At 40.9% G+C, this 25,857-nt stretch overlaps 1 protein-coding gene across 1 annotated transcript in view; it reads left to right on the top strand.

Annotated features, from left to right (window-relative positions):
- The first annotated feature begins 19,503 nt into the window (after positions 1–19,503).
- LRRC32 (leucine rich repeat containing 32) overlaps positions 19,504–25,857 on the top strand; it is an 82,855-nt gene continuing 76,501 nt past the window's right edge. Inside the window, exon 1 of the mRNA XM_073669605.1 lies at positions 19,504–19,683. The gene's annotated coding sequence lies outside the window, so the exon portion shown is untranslated. The remainder of the gene's footprint in view (positions 19,684–25,857) is intronic.

The following is a 25,857-nucleotide window of genomic DNA, read 5'->3' as shown; positions in this document are numbered from 1 at the left end:
TATGCAATATGTGATTTATGCTGATATTACACTGTGTTCCAAATTATTATGCAAATAATATTTTCTCAGATTTTCCCAAATTACCTATATGAATTGCAGTCATTGTAATTTTCCAGTCAAATAACTATTCGAGTACAATTGAAAGGTTTTTGTACAAACTGCCTATGATAACAGTATATTTTTTAAAAAATAAAAAACTCAAACTGCACTCAAAATGCATGTTCCAAATTATTATGCACAGCAGAGTTTTCAACCTTTTCATTTTAATAAAGAACAAAAAAATGGTCATTTTTGAAATTATAAGCATTAGCAGGTTATTACAAACTGAAATCAAACAGTTTTCAACTCAAAACTTTATTCTAGGTGATGTTACATTTGCACATAGGACCCCTTGTTCGAAAGGAGCTTCTGAACTCTCTCGTCCATTGAATTTGTCAGGTTTTGGATGGTTTCTGCTTTAATTGTTTTACATGAGGACAGAATACCCTCCCAGAGCTGTTGCTTAGATGTGAACTGCCTCCCGCCATCATAGACACTCCTTTTGATGATGCTCCAGAGGTTCTCAATGGGGTTGAGGTCAGGGAAGCATGGGTGCCACACCATAAGTTTGTCCCCTTTTATGCCCATAGCAGCCAGAGATGCAGATGTGTTATGTGCAGCATGAGACGGGGCATTATCATGCATGAAATGATCTCGATGGTCCAGATGGATGGAGTGGAGGATGGCTGGTTGATGGACACCCCATGAAAACACGGCTACGGCGCTAACAAGGAGGAGGTGGAGTAATGTTTTGGGCTGGAATCATGGGGAGAGAGATTGTCAGCCCTTTTAGGATCCCTGAAGGGGTAAAGATGAACTCCATAATGTATGTTGAGTTTCTCAAACAGCACTTCCTTCCATGGTTCAAGAAGAATAACCGTGCATTCCGCAGCAAGATCATTTTCATGCTTGATAATGCCCCGTCTCATGCTGCACATAACACATCTGCATCTCTGGCTGCTATGGGCATAAAAGGGGACAAACTTATGGTGTGGCACCCATGCTCCCCTGACCTCAACCCCATTGAGAACCTCTGGAGCATCATTAAAAGGAGTGTCTATGATGGCGGGAGGCAGTTCACATCTAAGCAACAGCTCTGGGAGGGTATTCTGTCCTCATGCAAAACAATTGAAGCAGAAACCATCCAAAACCTGACAAATTCAATGGACGAGAGAGTTCAGAAGCTCCTTTCGAACAAGCGGTCCTATGTGCAAATGTAACATCACCTTGAATAAAGTTTTGAGTTGAAAACTGTTTGATTTCAGTTTGTAATAACCTGCTAATGCTTATAATTTCAAAAATGACCATTTTTTTGTTCTTTATTAAAATGAAAAGGTTGAAAACTCTGCTGTGCATAATAATTTGGAACATGCATTTTGAGTGCAGTTTGAGTTTTTTATTTTTTAAAAAATATACTGTTATCATAGGCAGTTTGTACAAAAAACTTTCAATTGTACTCGAATAGTTATTTGACTGGAAAATTACAATGACTGCAATTCATATAGGTAATTTGGGAAAATCTGAGAAAATATTATTTGCATAATAATTTGGAACACAGTGTATACAGTATATCATACAGTATTTAAAAGAAAAAAGTGTTATTACACAGGACAGTTCTGTGTACCTCAAATTAGTAAGGATAAAATCTCATACCGCTAAAAAAAAAAAAAAAAATTGAAAAAATAACAAAGTTATAGCTTTTGTAAGGCCACATGAAAGAATCAAAAGTAAAGAGGGGCTCACCCTAGGGCTGACATAAAGCGGGACTGGATCTGGTCCTGTTGTGAAAAAAGCAGCGAAAATCTGCAGTATAAATTGATAAACTGCAGCTGGACATCCCGCTTCACAGGTCACTTTCCTCTGCAGATTTTTTTCGGCAGCGCATGGGTGAGACTTCGTGAAATCTTATTCACAAAGAATACACCAAGGATTTTCCCGCCGGATCTAATGCCCGCATCTAATCAGTCCCTAAAGGGATTTTCCAATTTAAAAGAAAACCCTGTGATATATATTCTGCTTTTAGATTCTGTTTCGTTCCTGCGTGTCCGCTCTATGACTGCCCTGTGGGGCCGGGATGGGAAATTAGCAAAGTTAGGGCCAAGGTTTTCTCATAATTTCAGCTAACACAATGCTATCCTATTGTGATACCGCTGCCATAGTCAGCCCACATAATACCGCAATAGAGTGCCAAATATTATGTAATATCTAAAAAAATAAATAAATGCTGCGGCCATTCATTAGCTCCTTCCGTTGTGTGAATACAGGGCAATGCACATATCCATTTTCGGTTTTCCTATATGTACATTTTATGGGGCGGTATCTGTGCGCCACCTCTGTAATAATGCCCCCCGACTGGGCTGAAATGTGAGGCTGGACCTTTTCTGTACTTCTCTTGGGATACGTTTTTTTTTTTTTATCATGTTCTTGAAAAATGACATAAAAACTAATATTAGGCAGCCATCATCTGGTGATCTGTAACGGCTGGACCGCGTACGGTACATTATATTCAGACTGCAATCCCCTCGATGCATCGACATAATTCCTGAAATATGTTCTGTATGTAGCGGCTCAGCATCCTCGGGGCGACATTACTCATTCTATTACATGTACCGCAGTGAAAGCTATAGAAAAAGATGAAATTTATAGCCGGGGCCTTCATTTATCAAATGTAATATTAAGACAGTCATTGTTGCCCATAGCAACCAATCAGAGCACAGCTTTCATTTCTTATACTGCTCTGGCAGAATGAAAGCTGAGCTCTAATTGGTTGCTATGGGCAACAATGACAGCCTTACTGTTAGACATGCTTGATAAATGAGGCCTAGTAACGATAATAAACTTATGTGAAGCAATATAATAATAATAATAATTATAGCGCACATTACACGGTGTTATGCTGCTCAGATGATTTGCACATCATCACAATAATGAATCAGGCTTCTCTTTTATTGCCTACATGACCACAGCTCACCAATGCTCTTCGACTTTTGGGGTTAGAGGTTGCCAAACTGTTTTTTACTGGTGGCCGCACACAATTTTGAGGGAATGTCCATCGACACCTCGTTCCATGCCCACTCAAAAGCATAACTGGCTTTCGGGTCTGGAAACCTTCTGGGAACACTTCTTAGGTCTTTCCTAGGGATCCAAGGGATGATAAGGTGGTCTATGGGAGATTTTCTCCCAGATTATGGGAGGCCAAGGTTCACCCATACTTACCAATAGGGATGAGCATATCGATTTGTAATAATTTGATTCACACAAATCCAGATGGCCGCCATAAATAAAAGATTATACTCCCCGGTCCTAGGCCAGACCCTTATCTGTCCTGCCGCCACAGTTCCATGCCTGGTCCTCCTGTAACTTCAGATTGGTCTTCTCCTCGGTCTTCGGTCCGGATATTTTGGCACTGATTAAGCCTCACAAACTCGCATGAGGCACCTCGCATGTCATTGACGGACTTGTGTCGTGCTACGTCATCACGTGAGGCCTAGTTGGGTCCAGAAGATCAGGGTCAAAATCCAAATGGAAGACCGATCTGAGTAATGATCTGAAGAGAGTGGAAGATTGTGTGGGGAGCTACGGCGGCATAACAAATAATGGACTGGCCTGGGACAGGCTCAGCTCTACCTACCAACACTGATGTTGGCGATGTATGGAAGATTAGGTCCTGTCCTTCAGTCATGCCCTGAAACCCTTTTTGGTGTAGCATCTCGAATTTTGCAGGATTATTTCCAAAATATCTGGATAGCCCTTGCAAATTCAGAACTGTTGACACTCCATCACAAATAGAGGCACTGGACAGCAGAATAGTGCTGCCTCCTGTGGAAAGAGGTTTTTCAGAGATGCAAAGGGTCTGGCTTGGGATGGAGGGTCTTATTTGGCATGACAGGACTGGTTTTGGAACAAGAGGTAGGCATAAAGGGGCTGATTTGGCAGGAAGGGGCTGGTTTGGAATGACAAGGTTGGGTTATTTATTTTACTCGCTTATATAGCGCCATTAATTCCACACCACTTCACAGACATCATCATCGCTGTCCCCATTGAGACTCACAATCTAAATTCCATATCAGTATGTCTTTGGAGTCTCAGAGGAAACCGGAGAACATCCATGCAAACACAGGGAGAACATAAAAACTTGCAGATGTTGTTCTTGGTGGGATTTGAACCCAGGACCCCAGAGATGCAAAGTGAAAGTGCTAGCCACTGACCCATCATGGTGGGATGAAGAGGCTGGTTTGGCATGAAAGATCTTGTTCGGCATGATGGGCCTGGTATGACATGGTGGGGCTGGTTTGGCGTGAGGGTGCTGGTTTGTCATGATGGGACAGGTTTGGCATGAAGGGGGACTGGTATGACAGAACAAGGCTAGTATGGCATGAATGGACTGGTTTGGCATGAACGGTCTGGTTTGGCACAATGGGGTTGGTTTGACATAAAGGGGTTGGTTGAGCATGATGAGGTTGATTTGGAATGAAAGAGCTGGTTTGGCATGATGGTGTCACGGATGTGTCAGATATGACAGACAGTCGCCCTGCAGTTGGTTGCAGGAGATCTCTTCGTTTGGCATTACAGACACCTTCTTAGATATGTCTCACTCTAGGACCCAGCGGCTACCTCCCTCTTGCTGATTAACACCCTGGCCTGGGTGTTTAAATACTTTCAGCTTGCAATAGGGAGGGGCCGGTGATATTCACATGTTTCCTGCAAAGGCTTGGAACTGGTGCAGTCTGGTTACTTCCTCTCTGGTGCAAAGAGGACGTGTGTGTAATCTCTCTGAAGTCGGCTCAGCTAAGTTACTTTCCCTCGTGTCTGTCTACCTTGTTGTCTTTAGTTGTTAGTGGAGACTGACTAGTGTTCATTCCCTCTTTCCCTAACCAGGCCCTAGCTCTAGGGAGATACAGGGTTTTAGGTTCCTATGCGGTGATTGGTGAGGAACCAATATAAGGATGATAGGGGAGACAAGGTGATATCAGATCAGCCTAGGAGATCTCCACCCCCCCTTTTCTCTAGTGTCTGGGCTCCCTTTCCCTCATCCCTTCGTGTTGCACTTAATATTTCCCACACCTTGTGTGACAGATGGGTCTGGTTTGACATGATGCACTGGTTTGGCATAAAGGGTCTGGTTTGATATGAAGGGGCTGGTTTGACATGAAGTGGTTGCTTGGACATGAAGGATCTGGTTTGATGTGAAGGGGCTGGTTTGACATGAAGTAGCTGGTTGGACATGAAGGATCTGGTTTGTTGTGAAGGGGCTGGTTGGACATGAAGGGGCTGGTTGGACATGAAGGATCTGGTTTGATGTAAAGGGGCTGGTTTAACATGAAGGGGCTGGTTTGGCATGACGGTGCTGGTTTGATATGACAGGGCTGGTTTGATATGAAGGGTCTGGTTTGGTATGATGGCGCTGATTTGGCATGATGGGGTTGGTTTGGGCCACATTACTACTTCCCCTTAATTTATGTGGCACCCTGCTACACAGGTACCACAGGACCCAAAAGGGTGCATGGATGGACTTCTCCACAAGAGGCCCTCATTACAAACAAACACCTCCACCCTTCCACCTCAAACCACCAGAGGGAGCCCTGTTAGGGATATATATATGGAGGGTGGAGCCAGGCAGTTCAGTCAGACTGTTTAGTCTGAAGAGAGTGTGCTGCCACTGAGAGCAGTGAAGACGCAGCACGTCTGCTGCTGTATTGAGGGCCCCGAGTGTGGCCGAGGAGAGAGGAGTTGAGGGGGCAGAGGAGTATCATAGGTTCACCCCAAGACACAAACTGGACACCGTGTCCGCGCCTACAGGGTCCTCTATACCCAGTAGGGACTACCGGCATACCAGGAGGCTTCCAGACCCCTGGTCATCCTGAAGCTACCAGCAATAACAGGACTAGGAACCACGAAGGCCCCGGCATCCAGGGATAGTGGTTACCAAAGAAAGGTCCTACTACCAAGCGGTCAGGTGAGAGAGCAACATAACACAGAAGCTAGGCCAAGTTCCAGGCTGGCTAGAAGCTTAGAGAGAGGGAGACACGGATCAGGAGGCCTTATACCCGCTCACTGGGGAGAAGTCCTGAAGTGCACCCTTCCTAGCAAGTACCCTGGACCATACCTGCCGTTACATCAGTAAAGGTACTGAAGCGAATCCCCTGTGTGCGTGTCCGTAATTCCCCCTTACCTGGCCATCTCTCACCTGCATCCCTTCCATCAACTCTGACCCGGGGGTCCGCTCCGCCTGTGGGGAGCAGAAACATCCCAGCTGCCATCTCATCACCCCCGGAGGTCTGCAGCAGCGCCGGTAACCATTTCGTGACACAGGTGGTGTCACGAAACAAACTGTACACTAAAACCCCGTTTTCAAGAGAGACCCCAGAGTACGGGCCCGGGAGCTGACTGCCGTGACATCCTAAGCAAGGTAAAAGGCCCGAGTACCGAGTCCCCTATATCCCCCTGGGCGACACATTTACACATATGTATAAAAAAGCCCAATTCTTGTTCGCAAATTGCGACATATAATTTCCGCCGCTACATCCAATCAAATGTAGTCAGAGGCTAAACAAATAATTAATGATCAAAAGGCTTCAATCTTCCGACCTGGAACAAAAAGATTCGGTTACATCAACAGCCGTCCACATCTGCACCGCCTTCCTGAGGGCGCTCCTCGGTTTTGTAACGCTTGATCTCTCTCAGGTGTTTCTATATGAGGGGAATCCCATGGAGCAGAGAGTGGGAAAATTACAGGGTAAAACCTCCAGGCTTGATTTAGGAATTTCAGATGTGGCAGAGCTGGATTTGCCAATTAACCCTTTCAGGTTGCATTCCTTGAGCATGCCATAAATTTACCTGCCATCCTATAACATGTTGTAATATCAGTAAGAAGTGTGCCACGCAGGAGATCAGCTCTGCTACATCTGCTTGTCATATACTAACTACAGCCCCAGATTGTAATTGATTGAGTGATACAACAAGTAAATTACATCCAAAGATTTGGGGTCGATTCACTATTGCATTTGCGCCTTTTTGTCCAGTTTTTCGCAAGTTTTTTGCCGTTTTTCGTTTGTACCTTACTCTTCTTTTCATTTGTTCATTTGGAAGTTTTCTTTATATCTGTTCTATACATAGTTTTTTTTATATTCGTCATTTTCAGATATTTTCATCTGATTCATCAATTACAACTTTTTAAAAAGTCACAAACTTTTTGTGCAAATGTACTTCAGTCCCCTCTACCGCCAGAGTGGGGTTATATACGTCAGAATTAATCGCTCTCTCCCACCACCATCAAATATTGCGATACTTTTGATATTATAGCAAGAGCAACTTTTGCACTAAAAAATTGCAAAAAAAAAAGGTTAAAGAGAAAAATGAAGAGCTTTTTGGATTTTGCAAAAAAATTCATGAACCACGTTTGCCATTTTGAAGAAAACACCCCTGAGGAAGTTGTCTTGGTATGGCGATACGCGTGGGGTAACGTCTCCCCCACACTATTATTTGGATGCAAACTTCATATCACATTTTCTATTTGGCAGTTACTCCATAAATACATGATTTATTTTTTTTTTTTTATGTTTTGGTAATAGTTTTCCTGCTTTTACTAGTCTTTATGCACCGATTTCTTTTTATCTTTCTTACTGCATTGTGAATTTTTATGGCGATTCCTGCATGATCTCTATTACCCTCTTTGTCATGTTTGCATCCTATACGTTGTTCATCATTTTGTGCCGGGAGTTTTTTGGCCCATATAGTTTTGGGGCCAATATTTCGAGTCTCCTACTTTTTAATTTGCTTCTTTATTAGATTTTCCTTAATTTTCCATTTTTCATTATATCAGGTGTGCAGCTACTTATTTGTGTGTAACTTTTTCTTTATTGTGAAATATTTTGAAGAATTTCGCACAAAAAACATCAACGAGTGCAACAAAACAAAAAAAAAGGGAATGTGACCACAAAAAAGCAAGTTATGAATCTTTGACTATATTTCTGAACTTGTACAAGAACCACGGGTCACAATTTTGTAGATATCTTTTTTCCTACTTTGAAGCTGCACATAATGCATATGGTTTATATGTACTGCTGCCGTTATTCCCATCTGTTCCGAGCCCAGTAATGATAACATCCTGTCCATCAATCACCTGATGCTGCAGCCAATCAGAAACCACAACAGTCAAACGAGTGGTGGATGGAACGTCATCATTTCCAGTTTTGGAATAGAACACCAGAGTAACAGCCTGTAGGTCAGGGGATTGATTAAAAATCCCATTCGCTCTTTGAAAGTCTTAGAAAACCCCTATAAATAAAACTCCCATATAGTGTCCATATAATACCACCGTATAAATCTATGCAGAGCAGTACGCAAAGAGGTCAGGGTTGGTGAAATTTTATGCCTATGCTGCTGTGTGAGTGCAGGAACTAACAACAGGGTGGAATATTTTTAGCTCCTTCTTGGGGTCCTATATCAGAGGCCACTTAGAATCAGCCCCCTTGTGTTTCGATGTCCTTCCCCAAACTTTGACCTGAGTGTGGTCTATACAACTTAGGTATATGTTTTCAACTTTGTATAGGTGCATCATTTATAGATGATATATATGGACCGCGCTAACAAAACGGAGATCCATGGAGATGTGAAACGTTTTCTAACACAGGGGTACAGTTTAGTGGAAAGTCAGGGCTGGTTCTACCTGCGGTTTCCTTTTTGGTTTAGCAATAAGACTTCTGGTCAAAGGGTCTCCAGGGATTCCATTCATTAAGCAATTAGATGGCATGAAGAACAAGGAAAAGTATTCTCTGATCAAACGAAACCCCTGTTTAAAGCGAGACTCCCACATCTGGCACCGAGCATGCTCATGAGTAACACGAGGCATGCCAAACCCACAAGGGTTGTTAACATACATGGGGAACCAATTATCAGATGTTTGAACAGCAGATTTTCTGCTCTGATTACAATTCTTCACTTTCCTTTGCAGAACTGATATCCGGATCAGACTTAAACATTACAACCATTAGTTTACTGAATATGTCAGCATTTGGGGTACCGCTGTGCACTATATGGTTAATTTATAGAGATTTTATTTGTAGCTGGTTCAAGGAACGGCATTTTATGGCACCACTGTCATTGAATTATAATTAGAGTTCTGCAAAAAGATCCGCAGGACCCTGATATTTTTGTATAAATTTTGCAACATTTTAGCGCAAAAAACGGTAAAAAGCAAAATTGGAGAAAGCTTTTGATTTTGCACAAAATTAACGAACCAAGTGCGCCATCAATGAATGGCACAAGACAAAAAAAGAAAAGCGACTTATACCCGCAAATGGTGAATTCGGCACATTGTAGCCAATACTACTGCACCTCGTCTTAGTTCATGTCTCTGAAATGGGCTAAACGGAATTGCTGCAAGAGTGGAACAAAAAGATTTGCCGGACCCTGGTCCAACGACCACGTCAGAAATGCATGGCCACCAGACGAGAGCCCTGCGCACTTTTTCCTACCAGTCAGCATCCCCGGTTTCACTCTTCTGCCCAATCACAATTGATGAATCGGCTGAAAACATCTCAGATCCATAAACCCCACTAACAATGGCGAATATTTAAAAAAAACATAAAACAGGAGAACATATAAAATAGATGCACAAAAATAGCAAAGTAAAAGAAGAATAAGATGTAAATAAAAGCAGGAGAAAAACACCAAAACCTAGAGCGATAAAGAAGGCACAAACGTAATAATTAATTGGACTCAATATTTTCAAGTATCAAGACAATAGTAGCCTCACCAAAATGGGCCTAATGGGGTATTTTGGTAGAGGGCATTCAGGGACAGTTGTCCCTTTTATTGGCCAAGATTTATTACCAGAACACTGATGTCATTTATCCTAATGACATCATCAATGGTCCAGCTCGGAATGGCACCTGATGGCCATATACAAAATATATTAAGAATCAGCATGACTCCTACATGACCAAAGTCTCTTAGCTTCCAGTGTTATAGGTATGATGGAAGTAAGGGGTAAATATGTCCATAGTCCACCAGCTATCCCAGTCTGTGAACAGAATCCAACCCAAGGAAGAAGGTGGCAGCTTGGACACAGTCAACGATTTCTTATGTTTTTACATCTTCATACTTATTCTAGCTAAGATGGATTAGGGTAGTTCAGGACATCTTCATTCGCTATCCTTGATGCATAAAGAAGGGGACTGGAGAACCACTTTAGACTATGCAAAATGGTTCTCAGAGGGTTTCCACATTTTTCCCAGACGAGGGTAACATCTATACACTGCAGGATCTAAACACCCGATTGATTTCACTGATGGTCATGGCTCCTTTGTGCTCGGCATCCACTCATTAATAAGTCATAGTATACATTAGCAGCACATCCTGATATCACTTGACCATTAATATCAAGTTGGCGAAAATTTCAACAGATTATCGTTAACATTAGCGATGAACAAATATGCTATAAAATCCACCAGCAATCCACAATCGACTTCTAAAGTTTTGACCAAAACAGTTGTTGGCCCTCATTGACCACATATGCTATGGTGGTAACCTCTGCTTTTGCACCCCCTATACTTGCACCCTTCTGCAATGCTCCTTATAGATATCACATTTTTTATTTCGGAAAACAACCAATTTAGACCAGATCCACCAACAGTGGCAGACCCATGCTTCACAGATGACACTTCAAGACATAGGGGTAAACCAAGTTTGATTTGATTAGACCTGTTGCATTGAATAAAAGGCTCCAGAGGTGTCTTATCAACCGCATATCCTACACTGGGCGGATGATTTTGATTGATGGAAGTGATGCCAAGTCTATGGTCAACGAAGATGTCCTAAACAGCTCTAATTCTTGGCAGTAAGGTCTAATATTCTACTAAATGTTACTTTCTCCCATTGTTCATACGTAGTTTATAAAATCTGTTTTCTGTTACAATGTATGTTGCAATTTTGAGATTGACTTCAAGAATTCCTCAACTACCTGATGTTCCAACATTCTCCATTTGGGAATCGTTTTACGAGACTCTTCTCCACGGGTTCCGCTATACCCAGCGCTTGCTAAACTCCGCAGAAGAGTTCTACTCAAAAGATAGGGAAAATCAAATAAAAGTGTCCAGAAACAACAACGTAGAGCGGAATACCTTACAGATGTCAGGGCTATAATTTTTAATGGATAGCAGCTCCTCGCTGGGTAATGGAGATGTGTTTTTCTTTCCGATCACCTCCCATAATTCAACAACCTTCATGTCAGGTCATTGGTATTGGAACAATGACCTGCTCATAGAAAAATGAATCCGAGTTACTGCGAAGTTGTAGTGAGTAAATGTGGTAGGAATCCCTATAGAAAAGCAAATGGGACGTTCTCCAGATTTTATATCAGATTCTTGGCAGCTCTTCTAATGACCAAAATCAAAACCATCACCATCATCATCATGTTCTCAGTACATTAAAAGGGAACCCTAAGAACTCCATAAAACCTTAAAACTGAACACAATGGTGAAAGTATTAATCCTATAAAGTTATCACATATACAAAGACCAATGAATGACATTATTACTGGGTCATGTCACCATCAAGTGCAGAGGATATCAGCAAATCAAGAATACCCAACTCCTGAGAGGAAGCAAAATGCAGATATCAGACACATTATTTTCAGTATTATAGAAGTTATATTCTTGTACATAGGAGGCAGTATTATAGTAGTTATATTCTTGTACATAGGAGGCAGTATTATAGTAGTTATATTCTTGTACATAGGGGCAGTATTATAGTAGTTATATTCTTGTACATAGGAGGCAGTATTATAGTGGTTATATTCTTGCACATAGGAGGCAGTATTATAGCAGTTATACTCTTGTACATAGGGGCAGTATTATAGTAGTTATATTCTTGTACATAGTGGGCAGTATTATAGTAGTTATATTCTTGTACATAGGGGGCAGTATTATAGTAGTTATATTCCTGTACATAGGAGCAGTATTATAGTAGTTATATTCTTGTACATAGGAGCAGTATTATAGTAGCTATATTCCTGTACATAGGGGCAGTATTATAGTAGTTATATTCTTGTACATAGGAGCAGTATTATAGTAGTTATATTCTTGTACATAGGGGGCAGTATTATAGTGGTTATATACTTGTACACAGGGGGCAGTATTATAGTAGTTATATTCTTGTACATAGGGAGCAGTATTATAGTAGTTATATTCTTGTATATAGGGGCAGTATTATAGTAGTTATATTCTTGTACATAGGATGCAGTATTATAGTAGTTATATTCTTGTACATAGGGGGCAGTATTATAGTAGTTATATTCTTGTACATAGGGGGCAGTATTATAGTAGTTATATTCTTGTACATAGGAGCAGTATTATAGTAGTTATATTCTTGTACATAGGAGCAGTATTATAGTTGTTATATTCTTGTATATAGGGGGCAGTATTATAGTAGTTATATTCTTGTACATAGGAGCAGTATTATAGTAGTTATATTCTTGTATATAGGGGGTAGTATTATAGTAGTTATATTCTTGTACATAGGGGCAATTTTATAGTAGTTATATTCTTGTACATAGGATGCAGTATTATAGTAATTATATTCTTGTACATAGGAGCAGTATTATAGTAGTTTTATTCTTGTTCATAGAGGGCAGTATTATAGTAGTTATATTCTTGTACATAGAGGACAGTATTATAGTAGTTATATTCTTTTACATAGGAGCAGTATTATAGTAGTTATATTCTTGTATATAGGGAGCAGTATTATAGTAGTTATATTCTTGTACATAGGAGCAGTATTATAGTTGTTATATTCTTGTAGATAGGAGCAGTATTATAGTAGTTATGTTCTTGTACATAGGAGCAGTATTATAGTAGTTATATTCTTGTATATAGGGGGTAGTATTATAGTAGTTATATTCTTGTACATAGGGAGCAGTATTATAGTAGTTATGTTCTTGTACATAGGAGCAGTATTATAGTAGTTATGTTCTTGTACATAGGGGCAGTATTATAGTAGTTATATTCTTGTACATAGGGAGCAGTATTATAGTAGTTATGTTCTTGTACATAGGGGCAGTATTATAGTAGTTATATTCTTGTATATAAGGGGCAGTATTATAGTAGTTATATTCTTGTACATAGGGGGCAGTATTATAGTAGTTATGTTCTTGTACATAGGAGCAGTATTATAGTAGTTATATTCTTGTATATAGGGGCAGTATTATAGTAGTTATATTCTTGTATATAGGGAGCAGTATTATAGTAGTTATATTCTTGTACATAGGAGCAGTATTATAGTAGCTATATTCCTGTACATAGGGGCAGTATTATAGTAGTTATATTCTTGTACATAGGAGCAGTATTATAGTAGTTATATTCTTGTACATAGGAGGCAGTATTATAGTAGTTATATTCTTGTACATAGGAGCAGTATTATAGTAGTTATATTCTTGTATATAGGGGGTAGTATTATAGTAGTTATATTCTTGTACATAGGGGGCAGTATTATAGTAGTTATATTCTTGTACATAGGGGGCAGTATTATAGTAGTTATATTCTTGTATATAGGAGCAGTATTATAGTAGTTATATTCTTGTACATAGGGGGCAGTATTATAGTAGTTATATTCTTGTACATAGAGGCAGTATTATAGTAGTTATATTCTTATACATAGGAACAGTATTATAGTAGTTATATTCTTGTACATAGGGGGCAGTATTATAGTAGTTATATTCTTGTATATAGGAGCAGTATTATAGTAGTTATACTCTTGTACATAGGAGCAGTATTATAGTAGTTATATTCTTGTACATAGGAGCAGTATTATAGTAGTTATATTCTTGTACATAGGAGCAGTATTATAGTAGTTATATTCTTGTATATAGGAGCAGTATTATAGTAGTTATATTCTTGTACATAGGGGGTAGTATTATAGTAGTTATATTCTTGTACATAGAGGCAGTATTATAGTAGTTATATTCTTATACATTGGAGCAGTATTATAGTAGGTATATTCTTATTTTTTACTTTTAGATAGCTAGATAGAGATAGATAGAAAATAGATAAATAGATAGATAGATAAATGTAGATCTGCAGGATCCTGACATGGTATTGCTAAAGAAGACTGCTGCTGTAGATATGAAATGTATGCACTACCCCTTTTTTCCCCCCATACAAAACTTGCTCCCAAATCAGGTCCCTCGTATCTTCTGTTCACACACCCCATCAGTTAGACTACTGTGTCTGTACTTGTTCAAATACTGGTTGGTGACTGGTTCATTTAGAATTATGTGATTACCCTTCTTTTTTTTTTTACATTGATGGCTGACCGTACAGTACAAGCAACTGCTACCATCCACCTTTTGTGTTTCCCCTATTTCTTCATAGGTTGTAGCTTGCGAGCAGCAGGGCCCTCACTCCTCTTTGTATCTGTTGATTTATGTGATTATTGTTATTCTGTAATGTCTTTATTGTCTGTACAAGTCCCCTCTAAAATGTAAAGTGCTGTGGAATATGTTGGCGCTATAGAAATAAAAATTATTATTAAATTAGAAATTATTATGTGCTGTGCAGCATTGACATAAAAGTACAGATCCTTAAACAGCAGAGGGCAGCAGTGAGATATGCAGTGCTATAGCCTGAGCGTTAATATGATCACAGCATAATGCTGCATGCTGCTCTGGACATGGCATACACCAAATCCCAGTAACTCCTGGCTTGGCCACATCCTAGCAGAATATTGAATGCAGCTCTGGAGTAAATTACATGATGTGACTCAGGATCAGTAAAATAATGATTGTACACAGTGACTGCACCAGCAGAATAGTGAGTGCAGCTCTGGAGTATAATACAGGATGTAACTCAGGATCAGTAACGTAATGTATGTACACAGTGACTGCACCAGCAGAATAGTGAGTGCAGCTCTGGAGTATAATACAGGATGTAACTCAGGATCAGTAATGTAATGTATGTACACCGTGACTGCACCAGCAGAATAGTGAGTGCAGCTCTGGAGTATAATACAGGATGTAACTCAGGATCAGTAATGTAATGTATGTACACCGTGACTGCACCAGCAGAATAGTGAGTGCAGCTCTGGGGTATAATACAGGAGGTAACTCAGGATCAGTAACGTAATGTATGTACACAGTGACTGCACCAGCAGAATAGTGAGTGCAGCACTGGGGTATAATACAGGATGTAACTCAGGATCAGTAATGTAATGTATGTACACCATGACTGCACCAGCAGAATAGTGAGTGCAGCTCTGGAGTATAATACAGGATGTAACTCAGGATCAGTAATGTAATGTATGTACACCGTGACTGCACCAGCACAATAGTGAGTGCAGCTCTGGGGTATAATACAGGAGGTAACTCAGGATCAGTAACGTAATGTATGTACACAGTGACTGCACCAGCAGAATAGTGAGTGCAGCACTGGGGTATAATACAGGATGTAACTCAGGATCAGTAATGTAATGTATGTACACAGTGACTGCACCAGCAGAATAGTGAGTGCAGCTCTGGAGTATAATACAGGATGTAACTCAGGATCAGTAATGTAATGTATGTACACAGTGACTGCACCAGCAGAATAGTGAGTGCAGCTCTGGGGTATAATACAGGATGTAACTCAGGATCAGTAATGTAATGTATGTACACAGTGACAGCACCAGCAGAATAGTGAGTGCAGCTCTGGAGTATAATACAGGATGTAACTCAGGATCAGTAATGTAATGTATGTACACAGTGACTGCACCAGCAGAATAGTGAGTGCAGCTCTGGGGTATAATACAGGATGTAACTCAGGATCAGTAATGTAATGTATGTACACAGTGACTGCACCAGCAGAATAGTGAGTGCAGCTCTGGAGTATAATACAGGATGTAACTCAGGATCAGTAACGTAATGTATGTACACAGTGACTGCACCAGCAGAATAGTGAGTGCAGCTCTGGGGTATAATACAGGATGTAACTCAGGATCAGTAATGTAATGTATGTACACAGTGACTGCACCAGCAGAATAGTGAGTGCAGCTCTGGAGTATAATACAGGATGTAACTCAGGATCAGTAATGTAATGTATGTACACAGCGACTGCACCAGCAGAATAGTGAGTGCAGCTCTGGAGTATAATACAGGATGTAACTCAGGATCAGTACAGGATCAGTAATGTAATGTATGTACACAGTGACTGCACCAGCAGAATAGTGAGTGCAGCTCTGGAGTATAATACAGGATGTAACTCAGGATCAGTAATGTAATGTATGTACACAGTGACTGCACCAGCAGAATAGTGAGTGCAGCTCTGGAGTATAATACAGGATGTAACTCAGGATCAGTACAGGATCAGTAATGTAATGTATGTACACAGCGACTGCACCAGCAGAATAGTGAGTGCAGCTCTGGAGTATAATACAGGATGTAACTCAGGATCAGTACAGGATCAGTAATGTAATGTATGTACACAGTGACTGCACCAGCAGAATAGTGAGCGCAGCTCTGGAGTATAATACAGGATGTAACTCAGGATCAGTAATGTAATGTATGTTCACAGTGACTGCACCAGCAGAATAGTGAGTGCAGCTCTGGAGTATAATACAGGATGTAACTCAGGATCAGTAATGTAATGTATGTACACAGTGACTGCACCAGCAGAATAGTGAGTGCAGCTCTGGAGTATAATACAGGATGTAACTCAGGATCAGTAATGTAATGTATGTACACAGTGACTGCACCAGCAGAATAGTGAGTGCAGCTCTGGAGTATAATACAGGATGTAACTCAGGATCAGTAATGTAATGTATGTACACAGCGACTGCACCAGCAGAATAGTGAGTGCAGCTCTGGGGTATAATACAGGACGTAACTCAGGATCAATAATGTAATGTATGTACACAGCGACTGCACCAGCAGAATAGTGAGTGCAGCTATGGAGTATAATACAGGATGTAACTCAGGATCAGTAATGTAATGTATGTACACAGTGACTGCAGCAGCAGAATAGTGAGTGCAGCTCTGGAGTATAATACAGGTGTAACTCAGGATCAGTAATGTAATGTATGTACACAGTGACTGCACCAGCAGAATAGTGAGTGCAGCTCTGGGGTATAATACAGGATGTAACTCAGGATCAGTACAGGATCAGTAATGTAATATATGTACACAGTGACTGCACCAGCAGAATAGTGAGTGCAGCTCTGGAGTATAATACAGGATGTAACTCAGGATCAGTAATGTAATGTATGAACACAGTGACTGCACCAGCAGAATAGTGAGTGCAGCTCTGGAGTATAATACAGGATGTAACGATGTAACTCAGGATCAGTAATGTAATGTATGTACACAGTGACTGCACCAGCAGAATAGTGAGCGCAGCTCTGGAGTATAATACAGGATGTAACGATGTAACTCAGGATCAGTAATGTAATGTATGTACACAGTGACTGCACCAGCAGAATGGTGAGTGCAGCTCTGGAGTATAATACAGGATGTAACTCAGGATCAGTACAGGATCAGTAATGTAATGTATGTACACAGTGACTCCACCAGCAGAATAGTGAGTGCAGCTCTGGAGTTTAATGCAGGAAGTAACTCAGGATCAGTAATGTAATGTATGTACACAGTGACTGCACCAGCAGAATAGTGAGTGCAGCTCTGGAGTATAATACAGGAGGTAACTCAGGATCAGTACAGGATCCGTAATGTAATGTATGTACACAGTGACTCCACCAGCAGAATAGTGAGTGCAGCTCTGGAGTATAATACAGGAGGTAACTCAGGATCAGTAATGTAATATATGTACAGTGACTGCACCAGCAGAATAGTGAGTGCAGCTCTGGGGTATAATACAGGATGTAACTCAGGATCAGTAATGTAATGTATGTACACAGTGACTGCACCAGCAGAATAGTGAGTGTAGCTCTGGAGTTTAATGCAGGAAGTAACTCAGGATCAGTAATGTAATGTATGTACACAGTGACTGCACCAGCAGAATAGTGAGTGCAGCTCTGGAGGATAATTAAGGATGTAACTCAGGATCAGTAATGTAATGTATGTACACAGTGACTGCACCAGCAGAACAGTGAGTGCAGCTCTGGAGTATAATACAGAATGTAACTCAGGATCAGTACAGGATCAGTAATGTAATGAATGTACACAGTGACTGCACCAGCAGAATAGTGAGTGCAGCTCTGGAGTATAATACAGGATGTAACTCAGGATCAGTAATGTAATGTATGTACACAGTGACTGCACCAGCAGAATAGTGAGTGCAGCACTGGGGTATAATACAGGATGTAACTCAGGATCAGTAATGTAATGTATGTACACAGTGACTGCACCAGCAGAATAGTGAGTGCAGCTCTGGAGTATAATACAGGATGTAACGATGTAACTCAGGATCAGTAATGTAATGTATGTACACAGTGACTGCACCAGCAGAATAGTGAGTGCAGCTCTGGAGTATAATACAGGATGTAACTCAGGATCAGTACAGGATCAGTAATGTAATGTATGTACACAGTGACTCCACCAGCAGAATAGTGAGTGCAGCTCTGGAGTTTAATGCAGGAAGTAACTCAGGATCACTAATGTAATGTATGTACACAGTGACTCCACCAGCAGAATAGTGAGTGCAGCTCTGGGGTATAATACAGGATGTAACTTAGGATCAGTAATGTAATGTATGTACACAGTGACTGCACCAGCAGAATAGTGAGTGCAGCTCTGGAGTATAATACAGGACGTAACTCAGGATCAGTACAGGATCAGTAATGTAATGTATGTACACAGTGACTGCACCAGCAGAATAGTGAGTGCAGCTCTGGAGTATAATACAGGATGTAACTCAGGATCAGTACAGGATCAGTAATGTAATGTATGTACACAGTGACTGCACCAGCAGAATAGTGAGTGCAGCTCTGGAGTATAATACAGGATGTAACTCAGGATCAGTAATGTAATGTATGTGCACAGTGACTGCACCAGCAGAATAGTGAGTGCAGCTCTGGAGTATAATACAGGATGTATCTCAGGATCAGTAATGTAATGTATGTGCACAGTGACTGCACAAGCAGAATAGTGAGTGCAGCTCTGGAGTATAATGCAGGAAGTAACTCAGGATCAGTAATGTAATGTATGTACACAGTGACTGCACCAGCAGAATAGTGAGTGCAGCTCTGGAGTATAATGCAGGAAGTAACTCAGGATCAGTAATGTAATGTATGTACACAGTGACTGCACCAGCAGAATAGTGAGTGCAGCTCTGGAGTTTAATGCAGGAAGTAACTCAGGATCAGTACAGGATTCCTGCACTCTCTTCTTTGGGCAGCCCATTGACAGAAAGAAATAATAAGTAAAACTGATATAAAGGATGAGATAGTCGCTCTCGCTGTTGCTGATACTTTCCTGATAAAACCCATTAACATTACTAGCACTAAGACCTGAGTCCCGCCCCGCAGTTCACAGCAGAGTCCCATATAAGGATCGCAGGATATTTCCCTGAAAATGTCTTTAGTTCCTGTTCAGTTTTGCAAAGTTTCCAGAGACGCTTTCCACATAGGAACAGCAAGGCACAGTGATGAATGACTTCAAGGAACTGGCAAAAGCCTTTTTTCTTAGAAAGCCAAGGAATCCAATCATCTTCCACTTAATATAAGGTAACAGAAGAAATTAGAGAGAAAAAAAGTGACAAATGTAGCAGAGCTGAGTTTGTCACCCTGTTCTGACAGTTTTGTTTTGTTGCACTAAAAGTAAACTTCTAGTAAGTTCTCATGACGCAAACAAGATACAGCAACTCGACCAGGTCAGCTCTGCTGCATCTGTGCCATAGACTCTGCTGTCTTCATAGGGTTAATTTGCCTTAGGGCTTGTAATGTAATATATTATCACAGCTCCTCCTAGTGCTTAGGGTTGATTATTATTTTACCATCACTAGATGTCATGATGATTATTCACTTTTCCTTTTTGTAATGTTTCTGGTAGTAGCTACAGATACAGATGTAGTAGAGCCGAACGTGTCCTGTATGTTCTATCCAGGAGGATAAGTGGTAGATTAGTGCAAACAAACTCAGCTCTGCTGCATGATGTTTAAGGCTGCATTTTCTGTGCATGTTGACAGCTGTTCGGATAATATTAGATAGATAAATAAATAAATAGCCAAAAAATTCTGTAATATTTTCCATTGCATCACTCAGTGTATCCTGCTGAGACTTGTAGTTCTTCTGCAGCATTGTCCTGGCTGGTGGCTCTGGCAGTTGTTTTCATGTAGCAGTAACAATGTGTCAGTGTCAGCTGAGATAACAATCCCCAGCAGGATACATTGTAGCAGTGTACAGTGCAGAGAAGATAAGGATCAGATAGATATCATGTTACAGCAGCCAGAGGTGGACACTGCTCTGGTCACACACGGTATATACTGTATACAGTCAGTGCCGGGGTCCAGCAGGGCAGGACATCTTGTAGCTTCTGTCCTCCAGCTGTAAGCGCTTCTCTCCAGCTGCTGCATCTGACCCTGATGTGAACAGTCCCTGTACACATTGGCCATATATTGGTAGATTTCACCAATTTAGTTGGTCGCCTGTAAATGTAATATCACCAGAAATATTAGATCCCAACACAGATGGGGTAAAGGTGGACTGGGAAGGAACAATGACTGTGACGTCATGTGGCCGAGGACAGCAGCGCATCTCTCCCTGTCTCTGTCTTTCAATGCATCAAATTTATAAAAACATTGTGCAACAGTTTGTAAATTTGGAGCAAAATCCGATGACTTTGAACTCTGTTCACTTGTCCATTTTTGACTTCCATGCAGCATAAAACATCATTTCACCCGACAAACATTTCATTTATTTGTCGGGTGATCGGCAGCCTGGTTACACTGCACGATTATCAGAAACTCGGCGATCTCGGGAACACGATCACAATAATCTTTCAGTGTAAATGGAGCTTAACAGTTACTAAACAAAGTCTTGAAAATGCCCCTGATAATAAATCATTATCTATCTATTATCTATCTATCAAACTATCATCTATCTATTTATAATCTATGTATCTATTATCGATCTATTATCTATCTATATCTATATTTCACCTACTTCTTACATTACATGAGTGATATCTATTGTAAATTCTACAATACTATACATATAGTGTAATGCACAGCCTATAGTCCTCCATACAGTATAATGCACAGTCCATAGTCCTCCATACAGTATAATGCACAGTCCATAGTCCTCCATGTAGTATAATGCACAGCCCATAGTCCTCCATACAGTATAATGCACAGTCCATAGTCCTCCATACAGTATAATGCACAGCTCATAGTCATCCATGTAGTATAATGCACAGTCCATAGTCATCCATGCAGTATAATGCACAGCCCATAGTCATCCATGTAGTATAATGCACAGCCCATAGTCATCCATGTAGTATAATGCACAGCCCACAGTCATCCATGTAGTATAATGCACAGCCCATAGTCATCCATGCAGTATAATGCACAGCCCATAGTCCTCCATGTAGTATAATGCACAGCCCACATTCATCCATGTAGTATAATGCACAGCCCATAGTCCTCCATGTAGTATAATGCACAGCCCATAGTCCTCCATATAGTATAATGCACAGCCCATAGTCCTCCATGTAGTATAATGCACAGCCCATAGTCCTCCATGTAGTATAATGCACAGCCCACATTCATCCATGTAGTATAATGCACAGCCCATAGTCCTCCATATAGTATAATGCACAGCCCATAGTCCTCCATGTAGTATAATGCACAGCCCATAGTCCTCAATGTAGTATAATGCACAGCCCACATTCATCCATGTAGTATAATGCACAGCCCATAGTCATCCATGTAGTATAATGCACAGCCCACAGTCATCCATGTAGTATAATGCACAGCCCACATTCATCCATGTAGTATAATGCACAGCCCATAGTCCTCCATGTAGTATAATGCACAGCCCATAGTCCTCCATGTAGTATAATGCACAGCCCATAGTCCTCCATGTAGTATAATGCACAGCCCATAGTCCTCCATGTAGTATAATGCACAGCCCATAGTCATCCATGTAGTATAATGCACAGCCCATAGTCATCCATGTAGTATAATGCACAGCCCATAGTCATCCATGTAGTATAATGCACAGCCCATAGTCATCCATGTAGTATAATGCACAGCCCATAGTCATCCATGTAGTATAATGCACATCCCATAGTCATCCATGTAGTATAATGCACAGCCCATAGTCATCCATGTAGTATAATGCACAGCCCATAGTCATCCATGTAGTATAATGCACAGCCCACATTCATCCATGTAGTATAATGCACATCCCATAGTCATCCATGTAGTATAATGCACAGTCCATAGTCCTCCATACAGTATAATGCACAGCCCATAGTCCTCCATGTAGTATAATGCACAGCCCATAGTCATCCATGTAGTATAATGCACAGCCCACATTCATCCATGTAGTATAATGCACAGCCCATAGTCATCCATGTAGTATAATGCACAGTCCATAGTCCTCCATGTAGTATAATGCACAGCCCATAGTCCTCCATGTAGTATAATGCACAGCCCATAGTCCTCCATGTAGTATAATGCACAGCCCATAGTCATCCATGTAGTATAATGCACAGCCCATAGTCATCCATGTAGTATAATGCACAGTCCATAGTCCTCCATACAGTATAATGCACAGCCCATAGTCCTCCATGTAGTATAATGCACAGTCCATAGTCCTCCATGTAGTATAATGCACAGCCCATAGTCCTCCATATAGTATAATGCACAGCCCATAGTCCTCCATGTAGTATAATGCACAGTCCATAGTCCTCCATACAGTATAATGCACAGCCCATAGTCCTCCATGTAGTATAATGCACAGCCCATAGTCATCCATGTAGTATAATGCACAGCCCATAGTCCTCCATATAGTATAATGCACAGCCCACATTCATCCATGTAGTATAATGCACAGCTCATAGTCCTCCATGTAGTATAATGCACAGCCCATAGTCATCCATGTAGTATAATGCACAGCCCATAGTCATCCATGTAGTATAATGCACAGCCCATAGCCCTCCATGTAGTATAATGCACAGGCCATAGTCATCCATGTAGTATAATGCACAGCCCATAGTCATCCATGTAGTATAATGCACAGCCCACAGTCCTCCATGTAGTATAATGCACAGCCCATAGTCATCCATATAGTGTAATACACAGCCCACAGTCCTCCATGTAGTATAATGTACAGCCCACAGTCACCCATGTAGTATAATGCACAGCCCATAGTCCTCCATGTAGTATAATGCACAGCCCATAGTCATCCATATAGTGTAATACACAGCCCACAGTCCTCCATGTAGTATAATGTACAGCCCACAGTCACCCATGTAGTATAATGCACAGCCCATAGTCCTCCATGTAGTATAATGCACAGTCCATAGTCCTCCATATAGTATAATGCACAGCCCATAGTCATCCATGTAGTATAATGCACAGCCCATAGTCATCCATAGAGTATAATGCACAGCCCATAGTCATCCATAGAGTATAATGCACAGCCCATAGTCATCCATAGAGTATAATGCACAGCCCATAGTCATCCATGTAGTATAATGCACAGCCCATAGTCCGTACACGTAGTATAATGCACAGTCCATAGTCCTCCATATAGTATAATGCACAGCCCACAGTCATCCATGTAGTATAATGTACAGCCCACAGTCACCCATGTAGAATAATGAACAACCCATAGTTATCCATACATTATAATGCACAGTCCATAGTCCTCCATATAGTTTAATGCACAGCCCATAGTCCTCCATACAGTATAATGCACAGCCCGTAGTCATCCATGTAGTATAATGCACAGCCCATAGTCATCCATGTAGTATAATGCACAGCCTATAGTCCTCCATATAGTATAATGCACAGCCCATAGTCATCCATACAGTATAATGCACAGCCCATAGTCACCCATGTAGAATAATGCACAACCCATAGTTATCCATATAGTATAATGCACAGTCCATAGTCCTCCATACAGTATAATGCACAGCCCATAGTCCTCCATACAGTATAATGCACAGCCCATAGTCATCCATACAGTATAATGCACAGCCCATAGTCATCCATACAGTATAATGCACAGCCCATAGTCACCCATGTAGCATAATGCACAGCCCATAGTTATCCATACATTATAATGCACAGCCCATATTCATCCATGTAGTATAATGCACAGCCCATAGTCCTCCATGTAGTATAATGCACAGCCCATAGTCCTCCATACAGTATAATGCACAGCCCATAGTCATCCATGTAGTATAATGCACAGCCCATAGTCATCCATGTAGCATAATTCACAGCCCATAGTTATCCATGTAGTATAATGCACAGCCCATATTCCTCAATATAGTATAATGCACCTTCATATATAATGCCCAGTCCATAGTCATCCATGTAGTATAATGCACAGCCCACATTCCTCAATATAGTATAATGCACCTTCATATATAATTCCCAGTCCATAGTCATCCATATAGTGTAATGCACAGTCCATAGTCATCCATGCAGTATAATGCACAGCCCATAGTCATCCATGTAGTATAATGCACAGCCCATAGTCATCCATGTAGTATAATGCACATCCCATAGTCATCCATGTAGTATAATGCACAGCCCATATTCCTCAATATAGTATAATGCTCCTTCATATATAATGCCCAGTCCATAGTCATCCATATAGTGTAATGCACAGTCCATAGTCATCCATGCAGTATAATGCACAGCCCATAGTCATCCATGTAGTATAATGCACAGCCCATAGTCATCCATGTAGTATAATGCACAGCCCATAGTCATCCATGTAGTATAATGCACAGCCCATAGTCATCCATATAGTATAATGCACAGCCCATAGTCCTCCATATAGTATAATGCACAGCCCATAGTCCTCCATATAGTATAATGCACAGCCCATAGTCATCCATGTAGTATAATGCACAGCCCATAGTCATCCATGTAGTATAATGCACAGCCCATAGTCATCCATGTAGTATAATGCACAGCCCATAGTCATCCATGTAGTATAATGCACAGCCCATAGTCATCCATGTAGTATAATGCACAGCCCATAGTCATCCATGTAGTATAATGCACAGCCCATAGTCATCCATACAGTATAATGCACAGCCCATAGTCACCCATGTAGCATAATGCACAACCCATAGTTATCCATACATTATAATGCACAGCCCATAGTCCTCCATGTAGTATAATGCACAGCCCATAGTCCTCCATACAGTATAATGCACAGCCCATAGTCATCCATGTAGTATAATGCACAGCCCATAGTCCTCCATATAGTATAATGCACAGCCCATAGTCCCCCATATAGTATAATGCACAGCCCATAGTCATCCATGTAGTATAATGCACAGCCCATAGTCCTCCATATAGTATAATGCACAGCCCATAGTCCTTCATATAGTATAATGCACAGCCCATAGTCATCCATGTAGTATAATGCACAGCCCATAGTCCTCCATATAGTATAATGCACAACCCATAGTTATCCATACATTATAATGCACAGTCCATAGTCCTCCATATAGTATAATGCACAGCCCATAGTCCTCCATATAGTATAATGCACAGCCCATAGTCATCCATGTAGTATAATGCACAGCCCATAGTCATCCATGTAGTATAATGCACAGCCCATAGTCATCCATGTAGTATAATGCACAGCCCATAGTCATCCATGTAGTATAATGCACAGCCCATAGTCATCCATGTAGTATAATGCACA

The sequence above is a fragment of the Phyllobates terribilis genome, unplaced genomic scaffold, assembly GCF_046119375.1.
Source record: "Phyllobates terribilis strain yellow unplaced genomic scaffold, ASM4611937v1 Scaffold_2__4_contigs__length_985480577, whole genome shotgun sequence".
Lineage (NCBI taxonomy): Eukaryota > Metazoa > Chordata > Amphibia > Anura > Dendrobatidae > Phyllobates > Phyllobates terribilis.
Note: the sequence above shows the minus strand (reverse complement) of the source record. Positions and strands in the feature narration are given on the sequence as shown.